The sequence below is a fragment of the Ixodes scapularis genome, unplaced genomic scaffold (assembly GCF_016920785.2).
Source record: "Ixodes scapularis isolate PalLabHiFi unplaced genomic scaffold, ASM1692078v2 PGA_scaffold6__148_contigs__length_123643588, whole genome shotgun sequence".
Lineage (NCBI taxonomy): Eukaryota > Metazoa > Arthropoda > Arachnida > Ixodida > Ixodidae > Ixodes > Ixodes scapularis.
The window spans coordinates 10,216,660-10,228,152 of NW_024609881.1; positions in this window are offsets into that span (position 1 = coordinate 10,216,660).

Below are 11,493 nucleotides of genomic sequence, written 5' to 3' on the forward strand. Positions count from 1 at the left end.
GTCTGTTTCAAGTACTTTTTACTTTTTCTTCATGCTTGATGTCGGGACGCGTGATAAGAGCACGTAGAAAAATAAACGTCCGTTGGTCGTCGCGACCAAGTAACTGAGCGACGCTGTCGGCCATGCGGATTTGATCGTAAAAAGTGCGCAAGACAGCTTCGGAGCTGTCGTAGGATTCCGTCGTAACCTGCGCAAAACTTACGAGAATTTCGTTTTGCGAATACGAATTTGTTTTTACATTTTGTCTTGCGCACATTTTTGGCGTAATATCGTTTTGTGAATCTGGTATCAGGCATTCAATGATCGGCACAGAGACGTAAACTGGCTCCTGCAGGAGTTTTGCCGCTAGGACTCCGTGTTTATCGATGCTCCCATGGACGAGTGGCATCAGTGGATTGGCTACGACGAAATACACCCAAGCCGGGATGGCAACAAACATGTCTCAAGGACGAACTGAGCACGTAGAGTTCTTGCAGAATGCAGACACAAGTTGTTGTTTTTTCTTCTAAAATCCAGAAGCTGAAACGAAGTAAAGTTTTGCTGAAATTTGGAGTCTATCCATTGGAGCAAAGATCCCGTATGCGATTAATCTGGAATCTCATAGTATGCAAGAAAAACCATTGCAAAAGTGGCTGCCGTACATGCTCGAATCTATGTTCATAAGCAGAAATTTCCGTTTATCTGTTTTGCTTTGCATGCATTTGGCCCTTTCAGAAAAAAAGAAAAAAAAAAAAAAACTCATCGGCTTGTGTGTGTGTGTTTTTTTTTTGTCAAGGTCACCTTCCCGCGGTACACGTTGTAGTAGGGAGAGGCACACTTGCGCTCCTTCCTACTAAACTTGCTTTGCTTTTCCCAGTGAATGCAGCTTTGAATAGAGGTGTTCTAGAAGTGAAAAAAGAAAGCGAGAGTTCAGGCACTTGAATCGCCACAGACTGCACTTCACTGTCCGTGACGCTATCTTTTTCTTCGAAAATAGCTTATTTTAAACAGTTATGGAAGTGCTGCGCCAATTGCGCCAAGGACGCAATCCTCCTACATGTAGCGCCAAATTGTCATTTTACCGAAGAATTGCGCCATGCCTGCGCCGAGATGAGATGTAGTAATAAAAAATAAAAATTGAAGTCTTATCAGAGCGCGTGGCGGTACCGCGGTATTTTCCACGCCGCAACTGTTACGCAAACCGAAACTGCGAGGGCGCATTATCATCATCATCATCATCATTGAAAGGAACAACATTAGCAACATCTGAGACCAAAGCCGCAGAGGCTAAGCGAAGAACCATCCCACTGAGCAGCCAATTAAAAAAAAAAAAAAAAGGCCGAGCATGTGGATGTTTTCAAAGTTGGCCCGCCCTGTTCCCGTGCGCTAGCTAACAGCGAAGTCAAAGCTAGCGCGAGCCCAATGCTCTGTGCATTCCTGACTCGCGCGTGGGCTCGTGCAGTGCGGGTACCGTTACGGGCTCCATGCGCGCGCTTGTAGCTTTGGCTGCGCTCGCACCGAAACTGAAACAAAGTATAGTTTAGTTGCACCAAACTCTGGATGTAGTGCTGGTAAAGCCTCACCGTCCTTTTCAGAGCACAAAGCACTGCGCGACTCGCGCGACGGCGGTGTCTGCTCCGCTGGTGTCACTTCTCTGCAGCGCGTCGGTGTATGCCAAGGAGCGCACTCAACGGGTTAACTCGCCGTGATCCGATCGTGACTTCACGAGCACATCGAAAATGAATCGGAATTTTTGAAGCGAATATTAGATCCCACAATATTTGAAGCTGCTGCCCGAAAGACAACTCTGATCTGAACTAGAACATTCCACAACAGTGAAGGTCCTTAGGTGCTGCTGCAGATACCTTAAAAGAAGTGCAGGCTGATAAAACTAAATATTCTGTACCATCAGAACTCAGTGTGACATATTTAATTGTATTTTTTTTTACCTGACGAGCAGATAACCTTTATTTAAAAAAATGTTTTTTTATTGTGTTTACTTTGTTGAATTTCATATATCCTGTCTTAAAAAGGCGACAGGCGTTGTGTTCAAATTATAGAGATGGGTTTTATATGGCGGAAGTGCTTAATGACATCACAAATTTTACACTTTGCAATAAATTTCCCGATTTTCATGTGTAGAGCGTGTTCCATCCTCCTAAAGTCAGTAGGGTCTCTCGGTGCAAAGGAAGCAGAAGAATAGGGCCTAAGCGAGCGTCCATCGCATAAGTAGCAGAGCGACTCGAGAAACCGGAACCAATACTCGATTGCAGCGACACTAGTTCTCGCGATCGCCGCCGAGCCCACGTTTCTAGGGGAGCTGGGGAACTGAACAGGTCAAGAACAAAGTGAAAGCTCCTCCCACTCCTTTCCACTTCAGCAGAGCAAACGGTGGAGAGGAGGTCGCCTTCTCTCCAGCGTTCGCACTACTAAAGCAAAAAGAGGTGGGAGGAGCTTCCACTTCGTTCTTGACCTGTCGCCAACTATAGTAACGTTGACCAAGCCTGCAGCACATGGCTGCACGCCCACACGCACACGTGGCACGCACGTCACCCACATCTGTGTGTGACCACTGGACAATATAACTATAAATTTATATATTGATACTATTTTGATGGCGCATGATATTTGCTATTAGTGTTAGAAAACAGTAAAAAATTGATAAATTGTCTAAAAATTTGTGAAGTCACGTGACCTATTAAATTTGAAACAACAATAAAATTAATGAAAAAAACAGTGAGTGCGAAGGCGAGCTGGTGGAATTTGATCATGATGTAGATTACCCGAGACTGTGGTAAAAACTAGGAAGCTTGGTCGAAGAAAAAAGACAGGGGAAAAGAACGTCTCAAACTCAGCTACTGCGTTTATTTCCTCAGTGCCTTATATACCCACAACCTAATCACCGACGTCACAAAGTCAACCTTTGTGACGTTCTTTTCCCCTGTCTTTTTTCTTCGACCAAGTTTCCCAGCTTTTACCACAGTCTCGGGTATTCTACATCATGATCAACTTCCACCAGCTCGCTTGCGCACTTACTGTTTTTTCATTGATAATTCCGGAAGCAGGCTTATTTCCCTTTTCCTATGAGTCCACAAGCTACCTGCAACCGACTAAGTTACTTTTTCAAGCCTTCACTGTGCTGGACAACCTGAGACGCCGTCTAGCTGAGCTGGAAGCAGAAGTCGCCTTCTTCGGCATTTGCTTCGGGAAACGCTAAGTCGATCCGGTCCAGTTCAAGCATCTCTTAACATCGGGGTTTGGTTGGAGCGCCAAAAAAAAAAAGAAAAGATAATCAAGGTCTACAGAGAAAGAACAAGCACACGAATAGAAGAGTTCCGTAGAGCCTGTTTCGCATCTGGACACTCCCCAGAGGAAAGGAATACAGGCACCACCAGGACAAGTGAAATGCTCAAATGACCATGTAGTCTTAAACAAAAGTTTAGAAATGATCTCAGAATGGTGTGATGATTGGCAAATGTCTCTAAATCACCAGAAATGTGCACATATGCGATAACTAGGGAAACAAATCCACTGAATTTTAATTATATACTTCAAGGAACAGTTTTAAATAGGGTATGTAAATACAAATACCTAGGATTAATCATAACTTCAGGTCTGCGTTGGAACTCTCATATTGACTTTATCTCCCGAAAATCAATGAATAAATTTTGGGCATTAAAAAGGAAAGGACTGCTCGAGCAAAACGAAACGACGCGCCGACGCTAGCGAGCTCTAAAGTCCAAAACGGCCGAGAACAACCGTTCGCGCGGAGTCCGAGATATAAACATCCGTTCGTCCGCTTCGCGCGTAACCTGAGCGCCCCGTACCAGAGGCGCCTTTCTTTTATTTCATTTTATATTTAATAAACGAGACGTCAGTCTTCAGTCTGACTCCGGCACGAAATGTTGTCTGTGTGTGCCCTTCGCCAAAGAACGTAAAACAAAACATTAACAGTCTGCAAATCTTCAACTACCGTGAACTTTGCGTACAGGAACAAGGATTCGTGGGAGCTGCAGCTTCTCCTCAAACAGCAAAATAGGACATCGAGATATTCGTCGACAAAACTCCTGCTGTTTGCCGAATTGACACTGGAGCAGATGAAGCGGTGTTACCAGCTGCCATTCTTCAAAAGGTGTTCGCAAAGTGCCACAAGCTCTCCGAGCCCCAACGCCGACTTCGTGGTCCAGACGGACGACCCCTTAAAGGGATACTGAACCGAAAGTTGGATTTCGCAAAGTAAAGCTGCAGAAGTGTCGAACCGGACGCTACGAACCCCAAAACATCACTCGTACATCGATATCTCAAACGGATGGCCGTATTTTTGGAAAAGAGGGGCGCGATCAAGGCGAGGTCTTTGACGTAACTGCCCTCCGGGAGAATTTGAGAATGAGGAGAAGCGGCCTCGCTTCTCTCCTCCTCGCTTCGGTTCACCAGCTTGACGGGACGTAGCGAGGAGGAGAGTGAATGGGAATCGTGACGTGCCTTGCCTCGTCGGCCCCGTCGGCCGGGTTCAATCGCGCACTTCTTTTCCAAAAAATACGGCGATCCGTTAGATATATCGCCGTATGAGTGATACTTTTTGGTTTCGCAGCTTTCCGCCTTCCCGCCCGGCCTTGTTTAGTGAGCTCGAAATTTCGGTTCAGTATCCCTTTAAAGTCATGGGATCTGCTTGGATGAAGCTCAACTGCCGTGGGCAATAAGCACTCGAAGAAGTTTACATCGTGAAAGGACTTCGCAAACCTCTCTTGGGTAAGCCAGCTATCGAAAAGTTTCGGCTCTGCCCTCAAATCTGCATGACTGCGAACAAGGGTTGCGAACCTAAGAAAGAGTTCTCTCACCTGTTTCAAGGACTGGAATCTCTCGAAGGTGCTCACGTTCTCAAGCTGAAACCTAACGCGACGCCGTTTGCTATCGCATCACCGAGAAGAGTACCGCTTTCGCTGTATCGAGAAACGCAGAAAGAGCTAGAAAACATGCAGTCGCAAAGTGTCATCTCTCCAGTAGAAGAACCTACTGAATGGTGCGCGCCGATGGCCATCGTCCCCAAACCGTGTGGCAAAATTCGCATTTGTGTTGATCTCACACAACTGAACAAACACATTCAGCGCGAATATCACCCTATCCCATCAGTGGAGCACACGCTGGGAAGGCTAGCGGGAGCCAAGATCTCCTCAAAGCTGGACGCGAATTCTGGGTTCTGGCAGATCCCTTAAGAAGAGAGGTACGACTCCTGACGACATTCATCACTTCCTTGGAAGATTTTGTTTTAATGGCCTACCATTCGGAATCACGTCGGCTCCGGAACACTTCCAGAGACGACGTATTCCACAACTTCTTCAAGGAATGGAAGGAGTGCTTTGCGACATGGTTGATATCTTGATATGGGCGTCATCGTCCGAGCAGCACGAGCAACGTCTGCGAGAAGTCCTCAAGCGACTCTCATCAGCAGGGCTCACGCTCAACGAGGAAAAATGCGCTTTTCCAGTGAGAAGTATCAAGTTCCTAGGTCGTCAAGTAGACAGCGATGGTGTCCGTCCAGACGAGCGCAGTGAAACACATGCCCATACCGACTTCAAAGCAAGAAGTCAAGCGCATCATGGGTATAGCGACATACCTAGGACGATTCGTGCCAGACCTGTCTGACCTACTGCATCCACTATCGTCACTGCTCAGTTCCAAAGTGGACTTCGTGTGGGATCATCCTCAGCAGAAAGCCTTCACAAAATGGAAGGAAATTCTCTCAACCTGCCCCGTTCTCGGACTTTACGACGCCAACAACCGATCGATTGTATCGGCAGATGCGTCCTCCTATGGCCTGGGAGCAGTGCTGCGTCAAGAGCAGGAGAATGGATCATATCGCGTTATCGCCTATGCGTCCAGAACACTCACCGAAAGAGAGAAGAGGTACGCCCAAATCGAAAAAGAAGGTTTGGCCCTCATGTGGGCATGAACGATTTCGAGATTACATATCGTCGGAACGCACTGTGTACTGGAAACCGACCACAAACCTCTCATTTCTCTGTTCGGATCAAAGTCATTGGACGACCTAACCCCACGGCTTCAGAGACTGCGCATGCGTTTAATGTGCTACTCATTCGAAGCTGTCCATGTTCCGGGCAAGGAACTCCAAGCAGCTGACTCGTTGTCAAGAAGCCCTCTGCCACAGTGGCTAGACAGAGATATGCAACATGAAATCGATTGCTTCATTCGACACATAGAGACGTTCCTACCAGCAACGCAAACGAGTCTCCAATGGATAAGGGCAGAACAAAACAAAGACCATGTTTGCCAGAGACTCGCCAGCTACAGCCATAAAGTTTGGCTAAATCGTCGAGATCTCGGAACAGACCTCAAAGAGTACTACGAGTACCGTAATCACATTGCCGTCCAAAACAGCCTTCTCATGAATGGTTCTAGAATAGTGGTACCAGAATCCTGCCGTCCACATATCCTGCAACAACTTCATGAAGGACGCATGGGCATAGGAAAATACAAGACACGGGCAAATGTATCGGTGTGGTAGCCGAGGATAAACGATCATGTCGAGCGCCTGGTCAAGAACTGCGAAAAGTGCATTAAAACTGGCCAGAACCGAAAGCTTTCCCTCATCCCGTCACAGTTTCTTAGTCGACCGTGGGAGAGAGTGGCGATGGACCTCTTCTTTATTCACGGAAAATGGTGGCTAATCGTCTTCGACTACTACTCTCGCTATCCCGAAATAGCCCGACTGGAAAGCCTCACAGCAGCGTGCGTGATAATGCACTGCAAATCGATATTTGCGAGGCATGGCATCCCAGAAGTAGTGATGTCTGATAATGGTCCTCAGTTTGCGGGAACCACAGGTTCAGCATCCAGAAAGTTTTCACAGACCTACGGATTTAAGCACATCACATCAAGCCCTCGCTACGCGCAGAGCAATGGGATGGCGGAGGCTGCAGTGAAAATCATAAAGAGATCGCTCAGCAAAACGGAAGATCTGTACGAGACAATCATGATCTACCGCTCAACGCCTCTGCCCAACGGATACAGTCCGACAGAACTTCTCATGAAGAGAAGGATGCGTACAACCGTACCGATCGCCACTCAGCTCCTGGAACCAAAGCTACCCGACCAAAGGGAACTGCGTCGCTATGAGCAAGACAACAGGAACCAACAAAAGCAAATACTTCGACCGGTGACACGGAGTGCGTCAAGATCCACTCGGCTCTGGAGAGCGAGTTTGGGTCATTGACCCGAAGCGAACCGGAGTTGTTCAGAACAAGGCCCATACACCACGACCTTACATGAATAACGTCCGAGGGTAAAGAGATCCGAAGAAATCGCACGCATTTAATTCCTTTCCTCGATCAACTAGATAAACAATGCATCGAAGAGTTCCCCGAAACAACCACGAGGCCCGAGGAAACGTGACACCTCCCACAAACATTTTCGGCACGGCCGATGTGTAAAAGAGCCAGACCGTTTCGGCACTTCTTCGAAGCTCCCTTAGAAAGAGGGATGTTATGGAGTCGCCGACGCGCCGACGCTAGCGAGCTCCAAAGTCCAAAGCGACCGAGAACCATGCACCGTTCGCGCGCAGCCCGAGATATAAACATCCGTTCGTCCGCTTCGCGGGTAACCTGAGCGCCCCGTACCAGAGGCGCCTTGCTTTTATTTCGTTTTATCTTTAATAAACGAGACCTCAGCCTTCAGCCAGACTCCGGCACGAGAGGTTGTCTGTGTGTGCCCTTCGCCAAAGAACGTAAAACGAAACAAACTAACCGCGTACAAACCGTTTGTTAGATCTATACTCGAGTATGCCGACGCTGTGTGAGATCCTTACACAAAATGTAATATTAACAAATTAGAAAGGATTCAGAAGAAGGCATTAAGATTTATATATAATAAGCATGGCAGAAACAGCTTGATTTCGGAACTTTATGTACAGGCCGGCGTTCCGCTTTTAAAAAAACGTAGAAGGATCAATCGACTTAAATTTATTTTTAATCTAATAAATGGGAACTACAACTTAGATTATTAAGATTACTTTCATTTCAACACATCTAGGGTCACAAGAAATAAACACAGTAAATTAATCACTAAAATAAAGTGCAGGACTGACTGTTACAAATACTCCTATTTTCCTCGTACTATCCATGCCTGCTATGCTTTACCCGAACACATTGTCTCTTCAAATTGTTTAATATTGTTTCTAGCCTTGATAAACGAACTACCAGAGTTTTGAAATTTCAGGCCTTCGTATCGCTTAACAAAATATTTTTCTGCCCTTCGTGTGTTTCTGATTATATATGTGAAGTGTTTTTATTATTTGTTTTGCTGCGCTACCACACTCTGTGCTTGCTTTTTTGTATAACTCGATCGATGTATCCTTCCTAGCTTGGCTGCCCTACGGCGGTCGGTAATATCAACAAAAAATCTTTGCTGGACTTGGGGAAAAAAGGAACTCTTCGAGCATCTTTGGTATGTGAAGCGAGGAATTGTATTAGACAGTTTTAAGAGCACGGGGCCCAGAGAAAGGAGAAATGAGAGTACACCGAGTTCGGGGCACGTGACGAACGGATCTAAATGTAGCATTGTTAATCCTTGCAATATGGGCATTTCAGACAAAGCAGAACAGATATTAAGCAAAAGCCCAGAGTTTTGTTTGAATGTTAAACCTTCGAGGTTGGATGTTTTCTCCTCGATTCAGGACATTGCGAAGGTGATCAATTTTGACGAGATGGTAGCGTTTGTAGATCAGGCAGTTGATAGAATGGAATATCTTCTAGATAACTCTTATCCAGCAGAACGAAGGAATTTCCGAGGGGTAGTTTCGGTTAAGAATTGGAAAGAGGTTCGCTTAAAGTGCTGCAGACAGATAAATCCGGCAAGTTCGCTATCCTTCCGTCCACGGTGTTCAAAAGAAAATCGTCTGACGCTTTGAATACTTTTTTTGTTGAATAGAAGGGAAATATTGCCAGAGTGAAAAAAAAAAGTGTTGTCACGGTTTTAAAGGAAGACGGGTTAGACGCACTGGGCAAAAAAAAAAGGTTATGAGCCAAGCAGGAATGGCGTTAAGTGTAATGTGTAAAGATCACGAAGTAGACATGCCCTTTTGTGTAGTGGTGAACAAGAGCAGAACGTGGCAGCACACCATCTCGTGATTTATTCAACCAGAGTTGAATCTTGTGCAGCTTAAAAAAAAGTCTGGCCCTTAAGAATTCGAATAAATTGGTCAGTATCTTGGAAGGAGTTGATGGAAAGAAAAGTTCGGTAGTCTCCATGGACATAAAAAGCATATTATTCGCTAGAGAAGGTACGTCTAATGCAGAGGATTCGTGAGTCTTTGCTATTGAATTTGGATAATTTTCAATCCAACTTATGATTAATGGTGGATGGTTTTCAGCCCATTTTGGATCTATCTCCAGGCAACAGCAGTCGAGTACAATGAACGCCAATTCCTACAAAGAGATCGCGTATGTATAGGTTCATTGGTTGCTCCAATGCTAGCAGAAATATACCTTAGAAACTTGGATGCTACCGTAACGGATAAATTGAATTGTATTTCCTCAAGTACGGGCTTTTTATGGAGATATGTCAATGACATATTGATCTGCTCATTTCGGATAGAGGATGTACTCGATTTGGAACGGACAGTGAGGGGAGCGGCACCGGAATTTAAGTTCACCTTAGAAAAGGCGGGCAATGGTATTCTACAGTTTTTGGACCTACGCATTCACGCGGAGAAGGGGTTTATGTTGGGAGGACGGAAAAATAGCCGCAAAACCCGTTTTGAGTAGGAAAAGTTATCATGCTAAATCAGTAAAAGCAGGTGTAGTAAATCTCTAATCAGCAACGCTCTGGACAAGTCGTGTTCCCATTTTATGGGTTGTGCGATAGAAAGGCAGTGGTCAAGGTTAGGAGACGCAGGCTATGACAGTGAGTTCATAAAAAGACAATTGGAATCGTAGCAAAAGGCTAAACAACGACCAGAAAAGGAAGCCAAAAAGCATTATGCGGTTTATTCCGTATTTTAACGCAATTTCTCAGAAACTTAAAGCATGCGCAAAGAAATTTGGGATAGATGTAGCGTTTAGGTCCGAATTTAAACTAAACCGTTTGACACCGTTTCAGATGAGCCAGAAAGTGTGCCAGAAAGCGCACCGTGATAGGTCGGTTGATTGCAAGGAAGGGGTGGTCTATGAAATACCACTGGAATGTATTTCAAGTATGTGGGTCAAACGGCAAGGTGTGTAAATGATAGATTGGTAGAGCACAAAAGAAATGTAAAAATAAACTCACCCAATTCAGAGATTGCTAAACCCATTAGTGAGTGCGACGATTGTACGGCACTTTGCTCGCAAAGTGACATTGTGCACAGAGAGTGCAACAACACTAAGAGGCTCATAGGCGAGAGAGTTCGCATCAAATCCATCGGTAACTGTATCAGCCATGTTTCAATGCAACCCGGAAGTAGTTCAAAGAAGTTTCTTAAACGGTAATGTTTTTGTCAATCTCATGCAATGAATGCATGCATGCATGCAAAGTGCATGTGCAATGAATCATTTTGCGGGCAGGGGTTCAGTTGGAGGACATATCAGTTCTCGTTTAGATAAAGCACAGCCCTTTCATACTCCGGCTGTAAGGGAAGTGTGTCGGTCTGTTTGTTTTGTTCAAGGTCCCGAGTTTTCAGTTTGGGTTTGAGGTCACCCTTTACGGCTGTGGTGAAGTGTCTATGCTAGATCGCAAACTCAACGATGAAGATAACTCAATCGGTGGCTGATTGGCTGCCTTTTTGGTCACGTGATGTGACGTTGCGATTGAGTTTTTCCCTACGGATTCCGATGGAGTTCGAGCTATGCTGTTGAAATAATGAAGTTCGCGGTGACGTCAAAATGTCGTCACGGTTGAGTTTGGCGATGGAGATAACTTTGTAGTAGTCGGGCAGCAAAAGTTGCCAAAGTCAATGAAGATGGCGACGTTCAAGCTCGCGGACGGGGCGCACCAAAGCGGACTATCGTTACGTTTTTATGTGTTCGCCGTTCAAGGTTCGTCAGGGACGTAATCGGGGAATACTGCCCGACACTCGCTGGTGCTGACATTTGCCATGGAAGCTTTGGCGGCGTCGCGAAGGGCCCCATATGGTGACCGCCGAGCAGCAAGTGCTCTCTTTCAGCGTTGCTGGCGGCACATTTTGCTGCGACGAAGACGTCACCGTGCGTCGGTGTGCTGCGAGTCGCATTCTTTGGATGCTACAGAGGCGATAATCGATAACCCGGGGCTGAAGGTGGGTGGGCTCCGCGCGCCAAGTGAGGACGGAAAGACGACGACCAAGAAGTTCAGCGATGCGAATTCAGCGGTGTTGTCGGTAAGTGCTTAATACGCTGTGTTCTAATACAGTCTGAATAGAACATTTTCTCAATGCGCTTGCACGAGCTCTCGGTAGAAAACGGGTGCTTCATTCACCGTGATGAGTGTCGTGCGAGATAGTCGCACGGATTCAAGCTTACCCGTGATTGCATGTGTATCATCCAA